The 22281-nt window shown below is 34.7% G+C and overlaps 1 pseudogene; it reads left to right on the top strand.

Annotated features, from left to right (window-relative positions):
- The first annotated feature begins 16114 nt into the window (after window positions 1-16114).
- On the top strand, window positions 16115-20719 carry LOC124892721 (annotated as a pseudogene).
- The last annotated feature ends 1562 nt before the right edge of the window (window positions 20720-22281 follow it).

The following is a 22281-nucleotide window of genomic DNA, read 5'->3' as shown; positions in this document are numbered from 1 at the left end:
TGACCTTTGAGCCCTTTGAAGAATACTTGAGAAACCCTAGCCTCCAATTTTCATGAGTGAGTTTAAGAGAGTATTTGAAGTGTTCTAATCCTTTAACAATTGTTATGGAAGGCTACCAAAGGTTATATTATATGAGGACATAAGGGTTTAGGAGTAGGAATTGTCCAAACTAACCTTGGCTTAAAATTTTAAAACAAGTCACGTCCAGGGATACGACACCACCTTACCACTCGTACTATAGGGTAAGAGTGGTACCCTAACTCGTACCCAAGCCTCAACATGACCTTACCTGCTCATTTCTATACAACTCCACCTCCCTCACTCATACATAAGGGTACGAGTGACATCCCAAATCATATCCACCAGTCGTACCTAAGGAGTACTTCACAGGACCAAGATAATCATGCACCATACGACATGCCCTACACCACTCGTATGCTTCTGTATGACTCATACTCTAGTGAATTGTATCATGGGTAGTAGCAAATCCAACCATGTTGCCTAGGGTATGATTGAACCATTAGGATGCCCCACAAGTTGTATTTAAGGATTCAAATTGTACCTTTTAGTCATACCAAGTCAGAATATCCAAAACCAAGGAAATTTTACAAGGGTCCTATCCCTAGGGTGTTTCAGTCTCCCATACAAGGATCATTCATCCTCGAATAATGGGTAAGGGTAAGGGACAAGAATGAGATAAAAAATTAACACCCGACAAACTTTCTCTCAATCAAAATAGGAAGCAACTACACACAATTAAGGTGAGAAGATCACTACATAACCTAAACATAATTTACACCCTAACACCTTCATTTTGACCTCTTACTAAGTTAGACAACAAAGATACAAGAGGAACCATTCCTTATCTTTACCCAAGTTAGAAACCAAGATGTGATAAAGAACTCATACCCTACGCACAGGTTTTTGAAATAAAGAACAAACGGGAATACTTGGACTCCATGTCCTCCTCTGTATCCCAAATAGTTTCCTTGGACTTTTGGTTTCACTATGGAACCTTTACCGAAGCCATACCTTATTGTTTGCAACCGGCCAACTTACCATTGGAAGATCGTCAAAAGAACAAAGAACTCAAGATACCAATTCTACCTAAAGGAACCAACCAACCTAGGACCATCCACACCTCACCCAACATAACACATAGATTACCAGATGAATGGACCCATGTAAGGGAAAGTCCAATTTAACTTAGAATTTACTGAGGAGCATCACTATAAGAGCTTAAGTCTAACTATACACCACCACTTCCCTGTTCAAGCCTAACTAAAGTTAAAAGGAGTTAAATTAAGCCACCGAGATCTGCTCCTTACATCTATCCCGAAACACCACACTACTTCTATCACCATTATAAAAAGAAAACCATAAGTAAAAGACATAGGAAAACCATGTCCAACCACTATAACCAAAAACCCCAGCCTATAATTGAACACCCAAAATCATACAACTACTAAGCTATAAAAATAATTCATAAAACCATGCCTTACCAGACCTCTCAGGTATACAACACAACTTATTGGTATATCTACCAACCACAACATTCAAGCCTACCACTTATATACCCACGGTATGATCTATCGATCAAAAGATCTAGCAACCTCTATCATTTTCACAAGGATTTTTCACCACCTATTCCCTTCCTAACCATTTTCCTTGACAACAACCTTACCTTACCTTCCAAAACCTTAACTATGGTAATCACCCTAGACTCTCTCCCACTTATGGACTTCAACATTCCCCATTTCACCAAATCACCATATGTCCCAAACCACTACCATCCTAATGCAAGAAGAGTCATTTAAGGAACTAAATTACAAGAGTTATCCATGCCTCCCAAGGCAAGATCCTAGAGATAAAACACGATACTATAGGCACAAAGTACTTCACAACAACCACCTAGACCCTAATGGAGAATCATATTGATCAAACCATACTAAAAAGGAGTCCTTAAGACTGGATAACAAAAGAAACCCAACCACACATACCATGAGTAACTTAACACAAGGTCAAGTCTCATATCCAGGTAACAAAGCGATTGCAAAATGTAAACCTTAGTCATAAGTACTATAAGAATATAGGCAACACTGGTACAGTAATCTCTTAATCGAGATAGAAGAGTATCACTAGAATATGCGACCCGACCTTTCTTTGAAGTCCACCACTAAAAAAGAACTCTAAATTAACCACCAACCTTCATCCCAAGGCTACCTAGGGCCCAACATAGACCTGCAAGAACCATGAGACCAAATTGACTCCAATGTCTCCAGTTACAGCAAAACCATTTAAAATCAAACCATGGCAACCAAGGCCATTTCAAAAATATTTGAATCCAACCAAAACCAATTTATGTCCCTTTACTCATTTTTGAAATGCAAAGGGTTAAGAATAGTCAAACCATATGACAAAATTATATTCAATGGAAATTTCACAAATAGTTTGAGGACATGTAATTTCCAAGACCAAAACCAAGTAATAGGGGAATCCATATTATCCTAAAATTTGTTTAACATTCCTATACATCCCACAATGTTTATTTATAAACATTTGTAAAGCATGAATAATGCATCATAATCCATGGAAAATTAATTAAATGAGTAATCATATCAAAACCCTCTATTATGCCAAAAATCCATAGTCAAAACCATGAATTCAATAATCAATTTTACACCAACAATAAAATGCAAGTATAGGCACAAGGATACATGCAAGCTCTATAACCTAACCTGTTGAATGAGTAGATCCCCAGTCCCTCCGTTCAACCTAAACTTTCTACCTATATGGTACAACTCTCTTGTTATTGTATTTCCTAAATCATCAACCGTATCCAACCTACCAGTTTACCTCCATAACTCTCGCATTGCTATTTTTGAGCTTGGCATACTCCTTTTTATCCAAATCAAGTATCTTTATTCAAGCCTAGGATTTACCAATAACTATGTGCTACTAGCAAAGTACCCTTATAAAATATACATAAGAATGGTTTACCCTGGAGGGAGAATACTCCAAATTCCTTAGTCACCAATCGACAACCTATCCATTTCCAGGGAAAACCATTACCCTTATGTATGAAAGAACAAAACACTCCACAGAGGAACATTAAGATCGATGAGATATTCATCTAAGAGATCCCTTTATTTTTTCTTAAGACCCTTTAACTCTATCGAAACCATTCTATAAATAAGGAATAGAAATTTGGACAAATGTCCAACACAAGACCAACCCCAAACCAACCTTCCCATTAGAAAGACACCATGAGGGTCATCAGAAATGAACCTAGAAAATTTATGCACCACCAAAACCGAATGCAAAGAAAGACCTTCCGAGTTAGAATTTTTAACCCAAGCCAAATAATAAAGATGCCCTTTTTGAAACCAACCTTCGAGTTCTAAGATATGATACAACTGTTTCTCGTAATATCTAAGGAACAAAACCATCTTTCCATTCCATAATTGACTCATTATGGAGCACAAAGACAATCTTTTTGCAGATTCGATGGCCTAATAATGCCTAGCACGAGTAAACCCAATCCATTCCCCCGAATGACATTGAAATCCACTATATTCGAGTTACACAAATCTACGAAGACCGCTTTACTACCAACAGATACCAAACACCCCCATAGACTCTGTTAGCAACCGAAGATTCATCTACCAAGGTAGAAATAAAAGAAGATAAGAGACTAAAATAACCTTGGGACCACATCCATTATACACAACCATAAATGAGGCTACAAAAGATAGAGGACCCCAAACCAAGTAAACTATACACACCATAAAGAAAGGAGTTCTTAATATATTAGCATCGGCATCAAAATATGCCTCAGACTCTCAATGAACAATAAGAACATCAAGATAATCCCGACCAATTTCGGAGCTAGAGGTAGTAGCTAATACTCTATTTGCCTAAGTGGCAACCCTAATGGGACATCCTCGTCACACAAAACCCAACTAACCACAACTAAAATATTGATTCCTTCCTCCCTAATGACAGCCACGATGAAACCAACCATAAAATTTATAAAGAAAAATGGGATGATGCAGATTAGGCCTTATTGGCCTAAGACTGGGCACCTTGTGACCTAAAAAAAATATCAATCTTAAAACACCTGCCACCCAATAGATTCAGGTGGGGAGTACAAGCCATAAAATAGTGTTAGGACCACCCAACTCTTCCTCTTAGACCATTTACCACCAAACCATTAGCCTCTTCTTTAGATTTGAAAATCGTTATCCCTTACCTTTCCTATTCCCAACCTTACCTCATTTCTCCCTGTACCAATAGAACTAGACTTACATGACAGAGTTACCACCTTCCAAAATAGGGTTCCTAGAGACTAGTGATATTCTACAGGGCAAACTAGAAGCTCCAACCACTGACCATGTATGTGCCCCAAAAGTTAGACTAGATCCATCCATGTTATTTTTTAGTAGAATAGGTAAGTTTCCACAACTTTAGATTATTGAGATGGCATGATACGAAGAGTGAACCGAGGAAGATTTATAGAAGAGTTCAAGAGCTTAGACTTCATAGCCCAAAAGTAGAATAACTAAGAAAGTGAAACATCCCAAATGGCTTGTAGCCTCCTGATTATAAGTGTGGTGTATGACACACCCATAAACAAGACTCTACTCGACACAGCTTTGTTGACACCCCATGACACCAAAACCTAAGCTCTGATACCAAATTGACATGACCCAAAATAGGGCCTTGTTGTAATGGGAATTCCCGAACCCAACTAGGACAGACGACTACCCGGTTACCTAGCCCATCCACCAAATACATACCTTGAGTCAGATGAAGTCCAAACATATAAAAAAATAGTGTATCCAACCACGTGGTGACTCTGGGATAAGACTATAACTGAGACTAACCTAATCAAGAGCAACCACCCAATAACCAACCAAACCAATACAGAAAATAATAACTAAAACCAATTGTAATAATCCAACGGATATATATATATATATATATATATATATATATAACATAAACCATTCATACCATACCCAAGTCCACAATTGTCCATACAAAGCCTCTAGACCAACTAAAGAGTACCTAGTCGGGACATGCCCCTGATAATAGACAAAAAAAACAAAGTCTATGAAAGATAAAAGATATGTAAAGTAACCCATAACATGAAATAAATGCCTTTTAAACTATGGAAGCTCACCACTTCATCCAATATCAACTATCCCCAAATTAATCACTAAGCAGGAGAAGTAGAATGGTCGATCCCTGCATAGAGTGGGTATACAACAGCTAGTAGATGGGTTAGTGGTGAACACTAACATGAACCCAGGATAAGGATAAGATAATGCAATTTATAAAACTAAGTAAAAACCATACATATGCACACAACCATACATACATACATACATACATACATATATATATATATATATATATATATATATATATATATATATAACCATGCTAGGAAAGGTGACCAAGTTTAGCATGCCCTTAAATTCTTTACCTGGGTGGTGTAGCTTTGTCGTCCTAAACCACCCATGGGCCATATGGGTTCAACTCCCCCTATTGAAAGGGCCTAGTACATGTAATCGCATGACCAATGAAGAAACCCTTAGGATGAATAGTACATCCCTCAAATATAGTGTGACATCATGCACATGGTTACCAAGACCAACCTTATATATATGAGTTTCCAGTTTTTATCCCCCCCGGGACCTCTACCTTTCATGGCTCTTCTACACATCCCACTATTATTGCCCACTTAAAACCAATTTCTAAAAAACCAAACCATTATACATTTATTAACCAAGGACATTGTTATTGGTATCATTATACCAACCCTTACTTGCAAGTATCATCCATAGCCATCCATTTATTGGTTTAAGGGGACTTTCATGTGCCCTTCCCAATTACCATATTAAACCACTTAGGGGACTTCCATGTTTCCCACAAGCATAACCATAACACCTTTTACCTTTTCCAAACCATTTTAACCAATTCTATTAATGCATTCACTTGAGGGATTTCCATGTATCCCGCAAGGTTTTCAAAATAGACCTACTATGACCACCAAAACCTTTACCCTTTAAACCATTCTAAACAATTTTAGACCACGCCAAGCATTTGAAGCATTTTATCGCTTAAGCCATGCAAACCCATCCAGAACCATTTAGAGTTCCATTACCAAAATAAACTATGCAAGAGTTTCAATGAAAGTTCAATATTTGAGTGAAAACATCCTTTGAGGCCTTTTATCAAACATGTTGAAGGCATACCCTTACCAAGACTAAAACAAGGCATAAACCACCATAATTTGGGTTACTCAAGACCCATTAGTTAAATCATAACCAAACAATAACTACATATGCAAACTATTACAAAAAAATATGTAAAAACATAGTTTAAACCAATACCAACCATATGCATCAAGACCCTCAACATATATTTTGAAAACTATCATTCATGATTTATAAATAAATGTTTAAAACACAATACACATGCTTTTTTTTTATTACATGCCTTATACATGAAGATTCACAGACAGAATCTTGACCTTTGAGCCCTTTGAAGAATACCTAAGAAACCCTAGCCTCCAATCTTTCAAAAGTGAGTTTAGGAGAGTATTTGAGGTGTTTGAATCCTTTAACAAGTGTTATAGAATGATACCAAAGGTTATATTACATGAGGACATAAGGGTTTAGGTGTAGGAAAGGTCTAAACAAACCTTGTCTTAGAAATTTCAAACAAGTCATGTCCAGGGGTACGACTTCGTCATACCACCCATACCCTAGGGTATGAGTGGTACCCCAATACGTACCTAAGCCTTCCCATGACCTTACCTATAGGTTTTTATATGACTTCACCTCCCTAACTCATACTTAAGGGTACAAGTGACACCCAAATCATATCCACCAGTCGTACCTAGGGCAAACTCAGCAAGACCAAGACAACAATACACCATACGACTTGCCCTACACCATTTATATGCTCTGATATGACTTGTACCCTAGTGAGTTGTATCTTGGGAAGTAGCAAAGATAACCATGCTTCCTCGGGTATGATTGAACCATTAGGATACCTCACAAGTCATATTCAAGGGTACAAATGGTACAATTGAGTCATACCAAATCACAAAGTCCAAAACCAAGGAAATTTTGCAAGGGTCCTATCCTTAGGTTGTTTCATTAATACAAGGAGTAAATCCTTTAAAACTTCTCATTCTAATTATATATTCAAATTCATTTCTTTATAAAGTGAGTAAGAATGAGTATACATGATTACAATAAATATAATCCTGGCACATACAAATAATGTGTGAAAAAACTCTGTAATATAATACACAAATTCAATATTCCCAATTCCCCCAAACAACCCCTCACCTAGACATAACGATAAAAAACAAAATTATTTGTGGTTGTATTGAACATAATCCATAATAAATCATCTTTGTTTCATTAGAAATTACTAATACGCCAAGCCCATGTATGATTTGCGTGATAAGTCCTCACCCGATAAAAGTCTGAAAGAAGTTAAGCCATATTTGCCTCAAAGCCGAACAATGTGACATGAACCACCACAAGATAGCCATTTTTTCAAAAATACACCAAATCACCTTGAATAAAAATGCACTAAGTTCTACTCATAAACACGAATCCAATGATACCTATATTGCTATGGTTCAATTTTAGATCCAAAAAGTCAATCCCAAGCCTACAAAGGGGAAATCAAATTTATTAGGAAATAAAATTACCATATTTAAATAGTTTAATAATGAAGTCTCATAAAAAATAGAGTTAAATTGACACTAAAATCATCAAATATTATTCTTTAACTTTATGGGGAAAACTCCAAAATTTCAAATTGCAAAACAAAGATTTGAAGGTGAAATCATGAAATAATTATTGGGGAATATGTAAAAATGGTATAAAAACATACATGGCACAGAAATCTCAAAAGTTCCTTTTTGACTCTCTCGAAAATGAATTTTAAAACTTCAAAATTGAGTTATGGTGTTTGGGGTTCTACAACTGACGTTTTAAAATTTGCTCAAGTATTTCTTCTTTACGAATAGGTGGGTTTGTTATGTCCATGACTGACACAACCCAAGATCCATCATAAAAATGATAAGTAATTCTCCCAACTCATACTCGATTGACCTTTACCAATATGTTAAAACCTACGCAGAATCAAAGACCAACTCGACTTCTATTATTCACTGCATAGGATGACAATAGCCAACAACTAAAGCACTAGTCCAAAACTCCCAATAGACCTTAAAATGCATTTGAAATCCCATGAACATAGTCAGGCTATGCTTCTAGACTAAAATCAACATTCTGGACTAAGTAGAATCATTAGATTCTCCAATCAAGGTCATTATTAGCAAATATTGAACAAAGTCAACTCAACGCCATGTCATACCAACTTTCCAACTAATGAGTCAAAACACATTCTAATGACTTGGGACCTGAACCAATAACACTACTAACAGAAAATGAATTTATAAGGTAATAAAACAAATAAATGGACCAAAGTAAACCTTATCAACTTCCAAACCATTAAAAATGACAAAATCACATAATCTACAACTATATACCTCAAAAATCATGCCACTTACTCCTGCAGAATATAAATACCATAGTAAAACTAGGATAAAGGATAAAGTAATACAAATGCATAAAAATATGAAAATCAATCTGGAGGGTGTCAAATCATCCACTTTTAAAACATATATTTATCTTTGAAAGTAAAATAAAAAAGGTACTAGAATTTTCAAAAAGTTAGGGATAATTACTTTGCATATCTGGCTCTATCTCCTATGTTGCATCCTAAATCAAAGGGTTCTTCCATTGAATCTACACTAAATCAATATGCTTACTCCTCAACTTCCTAGTTTGGCCGTTGAAATAAGCTATGTGCTCCTCCTTAAATAACAGATTCTGATCAAAATAAACTAAATCCTATTGAATCATATAAGAACCATTAGAATAATATTTCTTTAACATCGAGAAATGGAAAATTGGATGCACCAGTGAAAGAATCAAAGGTAAAGCTAACTCATCGATCCTCTCCTAAATTTGTCAAAGGATCTCAAAAGGGCTAATAAATTTGAGTTAAGCTCGCACTTCTTCCAAACCTTATCATGCAATTTGTCACGACCTATTTCTAAGGACAGAATGATGCCTACTATAACCCACTTGTAGGTAAGACAACTCCTAGTGTAAAACTACTAGTAATAAACTACGAATAGGTAGTAAAGGGAAAATGCAGAATAATTATTATAAAAGACTAATATATATAAGAAAACCCCAAAACCTAATAGAATAAGTATAAGAGCTTATAATATAATAAGACTACAAAATAATATACTAAATAAATACACTGATACAACCTCTCTCTAAATAAAACAAAGAGATTGGTCTGATCTATAAGGGGAAAAATAGTAATACTCTAAATGCTAGGAGCTCACCCTAAATCTCTGATCCATATCTGCTTTGCACGAGACACATAACAATTGCGAGAATCCATACTATGATCTGCAGGCTATAGAGGTGTAGTATCAGTACCAAAATAAGGTACTCAGTAGGAAACTATTGACTGAGCTCCAAAGATAATATAAATATAAATAACATACAAGCAAGAATGTAAAATATACCCAAGTATACAAAAAACTAACATAATAAAACTAAGGAGGCCATAAGGATGAACTATTCGATCCTAGCCATACTTAGGAGACAAAGAACTACATCGTATATCACTGGCTAATATGCAAACAAGGGTGGAAGAAAAATATGTAGTAGTATACAAGGCTAATGAAAGGATATACAACATGAGTAACTAAAGAAAGAGAGGGATATCCGGTAATATTATAGTTATATATACGTATGTATATATATACTAGCATCTTAAGGCCTCTTAATCATAGTAGAAGCTACTGATAACATAATCAGGGCCTAAAACAATAATGTCTAACCATGAGATAATCATGCGTAGTAAAATAACCGTAAGAGAAAGCAATCAGAATTATACTTCGAATCTTAGTACCAGTCCAATATCAATATTTCACAAACTAACCATAATAACAATAATACAGCAATAGGCCTAGCATAGATAAACAATACATAAATTGGGCCTCATTACTTGGAGGGCTTAATCAGCGTATAACCTAAAGAAAATAATACTCATAACACATACCAATGCAACCCCCTATAAGACTGATAAATATAGGAATCAAATAATATACGGGTGATATGTAATGCATATGTAGAAGGAATGCAAAGTAAATCCATAATATTATAACCGATCTAAGTTCCATAAAAGGAATGCAAAGTAAATCCATAATATTATAACCGATCTAAGTGCTATAATGTAATCTAGTGTGTACACCTTCTCCAACTCGATGACCACGCAAAGGTAGGACCTATGACGATTTCTCATTTCTAGAACAATAGATCATGGATGAGGGATCCCTTAGGGTTTTTTTATTACCTATATACACCAAACTGGTCCCGATCTAGGACTTCCAGTAATAATCATTATCATTAATCTACTCCCTCCAGCACCAGAGAGATGCATATATATAAATACACGGACTCAAATTATGGCTAAAAGAGTGTATATTCATAAATATATTACCTAGAGTAAACTACAAGACTAAAACATCATAGAAGTGTAGAAAACATTGCAATATCCCTCGACTTATTTAAATAGTTATGATAAAACCACGAACTAAAATCTATCTCGGTCAGATTTTCAAAACATCATTTTTAGTTCCAAAAGCTCATAAATCATACACTAAAGTGGTACGATTCCTCTTATGAAATAATTTATTTTAAAAGTGAAGAGGGGGAATAAATCCCCTTTTAAGAAAACAGTAGTAAAAACATGTTTAAAATTGGAACTGTACCACATAGTGAGCATAAAAATGCTGAATCGATGCAATGCCATAACTAGTATCAAAAAAATATAAGCTTCCACATCTAAATTTAAATAGATTAAAGAATATCCTTTTTAAGTATGAATCACTCAGCCAGATCCCAACTAATATCGTAATCACAGTCTCGATCCCAATAGTATATATCCAACATAACCATAATCTGGGAAACAAGAATAATCCACCGACTTAGGTATTAAAACTTAGAATAGAGGTTTATTAGCATCAACTATGACTAATAAGCTAGCAGCCTAGGTAGCAGGATCCTAAAGGCATAACATATATTTTATCTTAAGGGTTGATTCACTCTTTTAGTCCTCGAACTCATAATTTAGGCTAAGTCATGGTGTTTTATCGATAATCATATCCTAACATTCCTATCTAACATGTAACATTTATAATACACTATCTCGTGAAGAAGATTACAAAATATGCTATCTCGGGGCGTGTTATTTGTTTACATCCATTAGTTCAAACTATAAATCTTTGAGTCTTTCATAAATTATCCAATTTTTCTTCACAATCTCAAAATACTACCACACTATCAAAATAGTAATCTACACATTGTTAGAAGTAAAATGATACCCATATTGCTATTTATAGGGTAGAGTTCAAATTTAGGTCAAGAAGGGGCCCATGGGGTCTATAAAAAAAAATTAAATTATATCCATCATGAGGTCCCTCAAAGAAAATGGAATGCGTACTTAAAAATTGAGAACAAATGGTTCATGAATTGGGGCACAAATTAGCCCATAACGTTTTGGAATGTCAGACCTAATTTCTATGAATTTACCATGAAATAGGGTATAAATTCAAGGGAAATTTAATTAGAAATGACCAAGGAGTTTTAGACTAGCTTACCATAGCTTCAACGGATAATTCCCCAACTTTCCTCCCTTTGATATCTCAAATTAGTGTGAAAATAGCCAAAGAAATGGTGGAAAATTGTGTCAGGAAAGGTGATTAAAAGTTCCCAAGTGCCACAAAAGTGGAAAACCTTGTGTTAAAGGGCCTACTACTAAAAATCCTACTGCTAAAGCAATATCACAGTCGCTAAAGTGGTCTAAACCTTTGCATGGGTACCGCTAAAGTGACCCTTATGGCAGGGTTCGCTTAAGTAGGCCCTTTGTTGCTAAAGCGGGCCTTAGCCAATAGGACAAGGCCACTTAAGAAGCTCATGGGAACTAAAGAGCTGGCCTTTAAAGAAGCTTGATGAGCGCTACAGAGGTCCTATCAAGTACTGGGTACTAGAATTTTCTATGTCAAAGAATGGACTCTAATCGAGTGATCGAGATTTGTTTCACTACTATAAATTACCCTTATTGCAATGAACTTTTTTACAATGGTTCCAAAAGCATTTCAATAGACCCTCTATTACAACGGTTACAACCGTTGCAAAATAAAATTATTCTAGTAGGACTATTTTATAATATAACCATTGCCATTATTGAAGAATCATTGAAATAGAGTGTATTATAGCAATGGTTGTACGAACCGTTGCCATAGAATCATCTATGGCAACGCTTTATTAAAATAAAAAAGCTATTGTAATGGTATATCTATTCCAACTAAAAAATTTTGCTAAGTCCGCCAACAAAAACCTTTTATTCTCCAATCCGCCAGAAAAATCCTTTCATCACTTTTCATCTAGCATACTCCAATTCGCCAAAAAAATTTCACTAAGTCCAATCCGCCATTACTCCGACCACCATACGTCAATCATAATATCATTGCTCCGACCACCATACGCCGACCATCATACTGTTGCTTCGACCACCATTCTTCTCTGATTGTACCACTAATCCGACCACCATACCTTGATTTCAATGCTGTCCGACCTTCACTTTAAGTAGAAATATGTATTTGAATCCCAAGTTGGATGGGTTTGGGGTTGGAGGTATGTTGGTGTCATATTCTTTTTATCATGCCAGATATTTTCATCTTTCCCTTTTTAATACTAATATTACAAAATTATCTTCTCCATGTTACACATTTCTTTTCTCTTCTTTTAAATTCTAAAATTTGCTCCAATTTTTCTATAATTTATAACTGGCATTTATCTATGGTTTTATTCAATCACTAATGATAACTTGGTGTCTCTGTACCTATCAATTTTAGATAAAGTTTCTATTTTCACATTATTTTTTGGGTATTTTTGGCTCTTGGTTAGAAACAAACAAGAATGGGTATGGATCGAGAAGGAGGATCCTCTAGATCTTGTTACTATTCAGTGCTTGGAATTCATAAAGATGCCTCCTGCTCTGACATTCACTCCGTTTATCAAAAATTAGCTCTAGTACGCTATAGGTTCTTCACCTAGAAAAAACATTTAAAATAATGTTTTGTACAAATATGTAGTACTTAGTATGTAGTAATATGCATGAGATTTGGCTATAGAATTGTTTGGTTTTGATGTTCTAGGATCTTGCATTCCCTATTTCTAGGATTGTTATGCTTTTTTATTCACTTTCCAGTATTTTTAGTATTTCTGTCTAGTCGAGGGTCTACCAGAAACAAACTCTCTACTAGCATAAAGGTAGGGATAAGGTCTGCGTACATCCTAGAAGTTTTATTACAGAAAATGCTAAATACTGGAATAAAATAGGTTCAAATGAAAGGGAATAGACGTAGATGATTCACATAGCTAATCCCCTGCTAAATTTTTGTAGTTGTTATTGTAATCTTGCATATATGGCATTACTCTTCACTTGAACAGAAGATCTTTAAGGACTTTCAAGAAAGCCTCTCATTTTTTTGAATTTAATTTTTAAAGTGTGCAACTTCATTCTCATTTCTCCATACTCTGCATCCATGAATTAATTATATGTAGTTCTATGAGTTCTAGAGTATGTCCTTGAGGAAAGATTCTTTAATTTTGTTAACTTGTCAGGCTTTCAAATTCTTAAACGGTGACTTGACGAAGAACCAGAAAAAGAAAATTCAAAAAAAAGCTAAGCAGATAATGCATGTTGGATGTATAAATAGTTTACAAGTAATATCCAGACAAGACAATATAGTTTTCTGGAGGTTCCCGTGGGTGCTAAATATTCTACTTCAGTAGATCATTGGTCCCTTGCTTGCATTTTCTTTGAGCTCATCAAGGGTGATGTTCTTTTTGATCCTCACAGTGGTGACAATTATGATAGGGATGGGGTACAAGAACTTTACTTTTGATCATTTTGACATGTACAAACAAGTTTCTTTGATAGGATTTCGAATAGTGTATAAACCTATTTGTGGCTTAAGCTAATTATCATGTGTTGTATGTTATAAGTATGATGTGCCTGCTGGTGGACTCTTAATGTCTTGGAAACCTATTGGTGTATCAAAAGGGCTTTCATTTTTGATTGATGGTTCTTGAAACTTATGTCAACAATGTTGTGGTTTTGGTGAGGTAATGGTATATTGGTATGGACTACGTATACTTACCCTCTCCAGACCCCACTTAATGGAAATATACTGGGTATGTTGTTGTTGTTGTCCCCTTATTTTGGTTGATCAGGAGAGTAGGTGTGGTAGGGGGAAAATGGTCATTTTATTCAAGCTGTCTTACTTTAGCTTATGTCTAATTTATATGTGGACTTTCTTATTTAAGCAAAGCAGGACTTTCACCTTTGGTGGAATATAATGATAAGAATATATTTGAGGTGAGGCTCAAGGAAATGAAATCTACATTAACAACTCAGCTAGCAGAAGAAGTTGCTATATCTAAAGTCATAGAAACTGTGAAGCAACATGTCAAAGATGCCAAGTTACAAGATATAGAGGTTGTGTGAATTTTGTGGGATGTCTTGATGGATGCTATTCAATGGTCACAAAAGAACCAACAGTGAAATGCTAAATTCGCTCTTCTCCAGGTAATTCATGATTAAGTCAGTTATAAATTTCGTAATGTAGTTTTATTTTCTGAAACTTTTTGTTGGTATCTTCTTCATAATTAGAGAAAAAAGAACTTATGAGTGGAACCAACTAATTATAACATATAAAATATAATCATTGTAGTTCAAGGGATGAAGAAATGCTTCAGCTACTTCTATATAACAATACACAAGCGACATAATGCACTGTGTTGCTCAAAATGTTTGCATGTATTTCGATGACTAAATTATGTGTCCAGTACTAAACTTATCTTAGATAAATATTCATGTATGCTATAACATTATATCAACAAAAATACTAATGTTTACTGTTAAGTTCATACTTTGATCATGATATATATTAATAACTTTTTTCCATATTGGTTGGTACCTCCACAGGTTTTGGACAGATCTCTAAGGACAAATATTACTATGGTTTCTTCCATGCAGCACTAAAATTTCCTGCACATTTTACATTAGGAGTTGTTGTTGCCTTTTATGTAAGTTTCATTCATGCCCCTATAACTTCATCTTTTATATAATTGTGCAGTCTAGTTCAACTTTAACATATTTTGATTAATTTTATGGGATATATTTGTTACTTTCCATCAGCACATGTACCGAATAACTCTGTAAGCTTGGATGGATAGGAAAAAATAAACAACAAATATCTTAATATCTTTGCCTCTAGTGCGATTGATTTGGAAAAGAGATTTCATAGTTCTCAATTCACACCACGCAGGCCCCATTACTAGTACAATTTCGATAATAAACTCTGCAAGTTATGTATAGTTTAATATCAGAAATTAAATGTTGTATGCATTACTAATTAATATCCACATAACTGGAAATGTGATTGAATTATTGATTTCTTTTTCACTGAATATTAGGACTAATGCAAGACTAATTACTTTTCTTTTTGGTCCCATTTTTAGTTGTCAAATTCAAATATGTTCCAACACAACCATAATAAAATATACTTTGAATTACTTGGGCATGAAAAGATAAGGGATTGGGTTCTACAGATAAATCTTTATGGAAATAAAAGTGTTCACATAGGCAGAGAAGAAAAATTCTACCTCTGGTTTGACCGAACACTTGATTTCCATGACTATACCATCCTTTAGAACAATTATCACATAGTGTAAGCTATTTGATTTCTACGACTTTCTCAGTTTCAATTAGTTTGTTTATCTGATTTTAATTTAACACGCAATAAATATTTGTTTCTATTTATTACTCATATGAAGTCCTATGCTACTCTGGCTTGTTCCTGGTTCCACATGCCATTTTCTTCAGTCATGTGGATATAATAAAACTTTATTTATGGTTTAACATGGAGAAGATGGTGATTCTTGGCATTTTACTTTTTTCTAGTTCTACCACTCAATATGTCATTGTAATCGTCATGACTTTTGTTCTTATGCCGTATATAATTTTTATGACCAACATAGGCTTATGTCTATGGATCAAAATCTGGAGCTTGTATTACATTCTTGTCCAACTATGATTCTAAATATTCAATTCGAGTTAACTTTTAGAATTAGCCATATGATCTTCCTCCATGGTCCATCAGTATTCTTCCTGATTACAAAACTGTTGTTTATAACACTGCAAGGGCAAGAAATCCGATTGTTTTGCTATAATGGAAATGTCTTCTATAGAACTGATATTTCATGTTATGTTATTATACTATATATTTTCTATAACATCATTTCGCTACAACATCCATGTAACGCCTTAGATTCTAAAACTCAGACATTATTCGGTGCTATGACCCTGAAGGACCACAAGCTAACCTATGAATAATATCTGTAATTGAGAACTAAATAATATACTATAATAAATGCAGAAAACTAGCAAAAATTTGCCATAAGGTTCAATATTTAAATAAAACTGAATAAAGTTTATCAGTATCAAAACTAAAATATCTGTCTGAACAACTAGTTTGAAAAACACTGTAGTCTGTCTGAATAAGAGTTGATGGGATAATCCCCCAACTAACTCCATCTACCAAAATACTGAATCTGATGCAATAAAGAAATAAGGGACATCCTCGAATGATGAGGACTCACTACTAAGTCTACTGCTGCTGGCTAAATCTAAACTGCTAAGGGTGCTCTGGATCCAGTGCTTCTGAACCTATAGTATAAGTATGCATCTGTACATGGGAATGTACTGGTACGCTAGATGAGGTAAAGTTGAATACAAGGGTTCATATGCATAAACAATACTGACTTAATAACATGAGACTACTGAATGATGATAAATGCATGACTGCATAAACTATAACTGAAATAGTAGTAACATGAATACTGAATTCTAATAACTAGATTTCTAATGTCTGAGTCTACTAATACTGGTATCGAATTGACTGAAGATGAGATTAGTCCTATCTAGCGGGTGATCTCTGAATCTGCTGATAGTGTAAATGATTGACTAATTCTGAGATTAGTCCTATCTAGCGGGTGATTTCTAGATCTAGGGAACTATCTAAGTTCTTTACTAATTTGAGTGACTGTATCTGACGGTCCTAATTTTTGTAATACTGATCTGAGTTCTATTCTAAAGACTGAGACTAAAATTGAGACTGTGAGAAGTAGTCATCTAACTGACATGCCCCAAATCTAAATTGGTGGGGTCCAACCTGTAACCTTAGCTGAAAGGGTGTCAATACCATGCTACGGGTAAGGACAACTACTATGGGGTCAGTCCTAATCTAGCGGGTGACCCTTGAGACCAGTTCGGTACTAGTGGGTGATCCCAGAGTATGTCAATCCTATCTAATGGGTGACATCTCAAACCTATATTGGCTACATAGTTTTGGAACTTAGGGATTGCTTCTAGGGATCTCAGTCCTATCTAGCAGGTGAGCCCCCATCCCTAGGTTTGCTCAGTGCTGAATCCTACTCCCAACTAAAAAACTCTGAACTGATTCTCAAACTGTACTAGACTAAGATGAATCTATTACTGATCGTACAAATTAACTGAGCTAAGATAAGTACACTGAGTTCTGTTGACTGACAGAATACTTTTGAGTTCTGAATTTACTACTGAAATGAAGCTAGAAAACTACTTATACAAGAATTACTGAGATTTTCTAAGTTTTGGGACTGTCTGAGAGTACTACTAATCATGGCATGGCTGAGATTATCATGAAACTGACACTGGCTCTAGAAAAGCAGCTAGTTTGTTAGGTATAAATACCCTCATGAATCGATAGCACAATTAATACAAGATAGGACAATCATACATAACATACCACGAGGCTATCATTTATAACAAAATCAATGAAGCATCTCTTCAAACACTTGAAAGTCATAAACTTATACATGGATAGTTATGCATATAAATGTCTCATATGTCATTCACTAAATCCTTTCAACAAACACTTAGCATGCATTAACTTGTACATAAATGTGGACCACATGTGTACATGCTATAATGGCACTACTTCATTCAGATGGGCATTTAATCAAACATATGGGAAGCATGCTTTGGTTATACAACAATTACCACATCTAAGTATCATGGCTATATCAATAAACTTGCAACTTGAAGGGTTTATCATGAACATTATGCAATTTATCACATACTAGGTTCAAACTTTGAAACCCGTAATCTAAAACATGAATTAAAAACCAACAATCACATATACATGAATATCAATTCACATAAATCATGAAAACTCATAAAATATAATCTTTGAATTTAGAAAGGGATTATTGAACTTCTTGGGTGGAAGGAACCCAAGAATCAACATCTAATATACTTGAAAATCTAGATTCTTGAATTTCCTGAAGACTCTTAGAGGGATTCTTGAGATTGCTTTTGAAACTTGGGGGCTAGGGTTTTCTATATTTGAGAGAGAATGCTTTTGTTCTTGAGGAATAGTGTAAATAAATGAGCAATTTTGGCTATTAAGAGTATAAATCCCGTGTATAGACTAATAGGAGCTTTAGGAAAATTACTAAATGGTCCCTGAAATTAATAACGGAATATAAAAATCCCAACTTCTCATGCTGGTACGATGCAGTGAAATTACATTAGCTCACTGGAAATTGGACAATTAGAAAACTAGTTGGAGGCATGACGCAGTGAAAATCGTGTTGCCACCTTGGTTGCGAACTGGAAAGGCACCGCGATATGATGGAATTGTATTGGTGCACTGGAAATTGACTACTCTGAAATCGAGCCTTAAAACGAAGTGCCATAATCGCGGAGGCTCACTGAATTTTAATGATTATCATTTTGGGTGGCTCCGTGATGCTCTAATGTACCAGGTGGTACACTGTTTTACTAAAATGTCTCTAACTCTTCGCTCGAGTGTCGAATTTGGGAAAATTTGGTATCGATGAAAATACCACAGGGAATAAAAAGGTATTCATCTATGAAGCAAGATATTTGATGTTCTAGAGATGAATTAAAGCTAGGTAGAAGTACGGGGTATTACAAGCCAAAGAGTTCCAAATCAAACGATGTTTTAATAACCGTAGAAGAATTTGGTGCAAAGGTTTTAATTTCCTCTAAGTAATGCTACAAGTTAGATTTCAAGGATAGAGCATAAGGATGATGCCTATAGGTGGTGGATTATGTTGGCAGTCATACAATAAAGAAACACCAACTGTTGATGACAGCTATAAACTTACAGCTAACAAACTATGGGAAAAGAAAATGTCACCGGAGATTCATCAGACTATCTGTGGTATATGACAGAGTGAGTACCTTACATGTTCTTGCTCTTTTCAAGTGACTATATTTGGTTTCCTCAGATTATATTTTTGTTACTATCTCCAGTGTAAATATAGCACCAAATGAAGGATTTCTAAAGAATGGAAAGGACCCTTATCTCACTGTTATATCATCCGGTCATGTCTTGCATGTTTTCGTCAATGGAAAACTAGTAGGTAGTGAAAAAACCACTCTATTCGCGACTTTAACAATACGATTTATCCTAACAAACTATATTTTCTTAGTCTGTGCATCTCCTAATTTCTATGTATTATTTAATTTTGGGTAGGAACTTTATATGGGGCATTGGATAATCCAAAACTTACATATAGTGGCAATGTGAAGATAAGAGCTAGTATAAAAATATTTCTCTTCTCAGCATTTCCGTTGGTCTCCCGGTTAGTTTTCTACTTTTTGTTTCCCCAATGCTAGCTGTGGAAATTGAACATTTATTGTGAGGAATCATATAACTTTAATGGTTTTAAAATCCATTTCAGAACATTGGCGTACATTATGATACGTGGAATTTAGGAGTTCTAGGTTCAGTCACATTGAGCAGTCTCAATGTGGGGTCAAAAGACTTCGCAAAACAAAAATGGTCCTACAAGGTTTGTTCATATAACCATTATAAAGAAGTGCAGAGTGTCGATAGTTGAATAATCAATAATTTGCTTATTCATAGGTTGGTCTAAAAGGCGAATCGCTAAGTCTTCACACCTTAAGTGGAAGTTCTTCTATTGAATGGGTTCAAGGTTCACTTATGGCTCAAAAACAACCCCTCCCTTGGTACAAGGTATTTTTTAGGATGCTTATAATGTCAACTACTACATATAGACGTTTTTATATCGATCTTAAGATGTTGCGTAACATATTGTAGCGCGATAGAGCATAGTTAATAGATTAATACCTTTTTCAAGCAATATTTAACTCACCTGAAGGATTCAACGAGAAGAAATGTCAGACTAACTATGGACAACCTTCTCAAAGATGGTAAGCGATATCCATAATTCGTGCAACACTTAGTGAAGTTAGTACTAGATCAACTTTCTGTGAGCATTTCACACGACAGCTCAATCTGATGTTCCAAACTGGTAATTTCAAGTATTATGTCCTGTGATCATGGATAAAACCAAGGCCAAACCTGTTGGTAGTATTTGAAGAATGGGGTGGTAATACAATAGGACTTTCTTTAGTAAGAAGATCAAGGTAAAGAGTTTGAAAAGGTATGTGTGGTAATCTACTCAACATTGCAAGTATTCAATTATTTGGGACATGACTGCTACTGGTCTTGGTCTGAATAAATTCTGCTATGCTGGGCTTATAACGACTCTCAAGAATAAGGAACCTGTTAGGGATGATATAGCTTCCAAGGTGAGAAACTAGTGCGTCCATGTGTTTTTACAAGTTTTCCATTTTTATAATATCTTAACTTATTTGATTTTGTTATTTCCTAGAGTAGATTATTGAGCTAGTTGAGCAATCCAACGGTTGGTCAGCAGTTGAAGCACTTAGTGACGTTCCTGTAAGAACCATGATTGGTGTGACTGAAGAACTTTATAATCTTCCAACGACTGAGTATATTTTTTGGATTGGTGGATTTTTAAATATGGAATTGATAGTTTATCATGTTGTATTTCATACATGTGCTGACCTAAAAAGTGTGGAGGTACCATACTTGACATCCACTAACATGATCATTTATATGGTTCAGTTTTGCTTTATTAGATATGGCCCAAATCCTTCGGTGTTTTCCCTGTAAATTATTCTGCCATACACTTGGCATTCATATATTTAGACGTTCTAATTCAACATGTTGTATGCATAACACCAAATGCAAGATAAAAGTATAGTGCATGAGATGAACCACGAGAACAAGTTGGGAACCTGGTCATTTTCCTATAGTTACATAACACTATAGGTTGTTTTCCTAATTGTTGGTCAAGCTGCTTCTCTTACCTGGGAAGAGTTTACTATGACGAGAGTCAAAATAGTTAACTGCTAGTTTTGATGATAGAAATTACAATAATATTTATGTTGACCTTATAGAAGTTAGAAAATATGAACCATTGTGCTATTTTGTCACCTGTGAAGCTATGAGGTGCTTTGTTTCATTGATATCCCATAAGGGTGCTGTTATTTTTTGGTGTTATATGTTAGTCTTTATTATCTAAGATGCTCTTTTGAAGTCTTTGTGAGTGAAGAGCTTTGTTTATTTTCTTTTTACTTTTGTTTCCTTTCTTGTTATGGTATTATACACAATTGGCCACCCTTTTTATTCTCTTTATAGTTGTCCTTGCTATGTTCTAAATTGAAATTAAATATGTTGTCATTTAATTGCTAATTAATTAAAATTATTTATTTATTTTTTATAGGTGTCCAAAATCATGAAGGAGATGAAGAAAGAAGAGATGAAGAAATTGACAAGATTTTTAAATTGTTAATAGAGACTTTAATATTGATCTTTTTGATTTGAATTTTGTGAAACTTGTCGCCAATCAAATTTGATATTATGTGGGAAAACTAACGATCATTTTACTTTAACATTTTTAGTGTGGATTAGGCGCGGTAAGTTTACTAGATAATAAATACATATGTATTTATTTTTATATAATGTATTTTGTGAATATTATTGATTGGAATAATTTTTATTTTTATCTTCTTGACTTAAGATGTTTTATTAATTCATATTCTAGATTAGATATTATCGTAATTAAATTATCTAGTGTTTTAGGATCCTCGTTAGTATTATGTAACCTTTTGTATTCTAGGTAT

This window comes from Capsicum annuum, unplaced genomic scaffold (genome assembly GCF_002878395.1).
Source record: "Capsicum annuum cultivar UCD-10X-F1 unplaced genomic scaffold, UCD10Xv1.1 ctg5005, whole genome shotgun sequence".
NCBI lineage: Eukaryota > Viridiplantae > Streptophyta > Magnoliopsida > Solanales > Solanaceae > Capsicum > Capsicum annuum.
The sequence above is the reverse complement of the archived record's forward strand: the minus strand, read 5'-3'. Positions and strand labels throughout refer to the sequence as shown.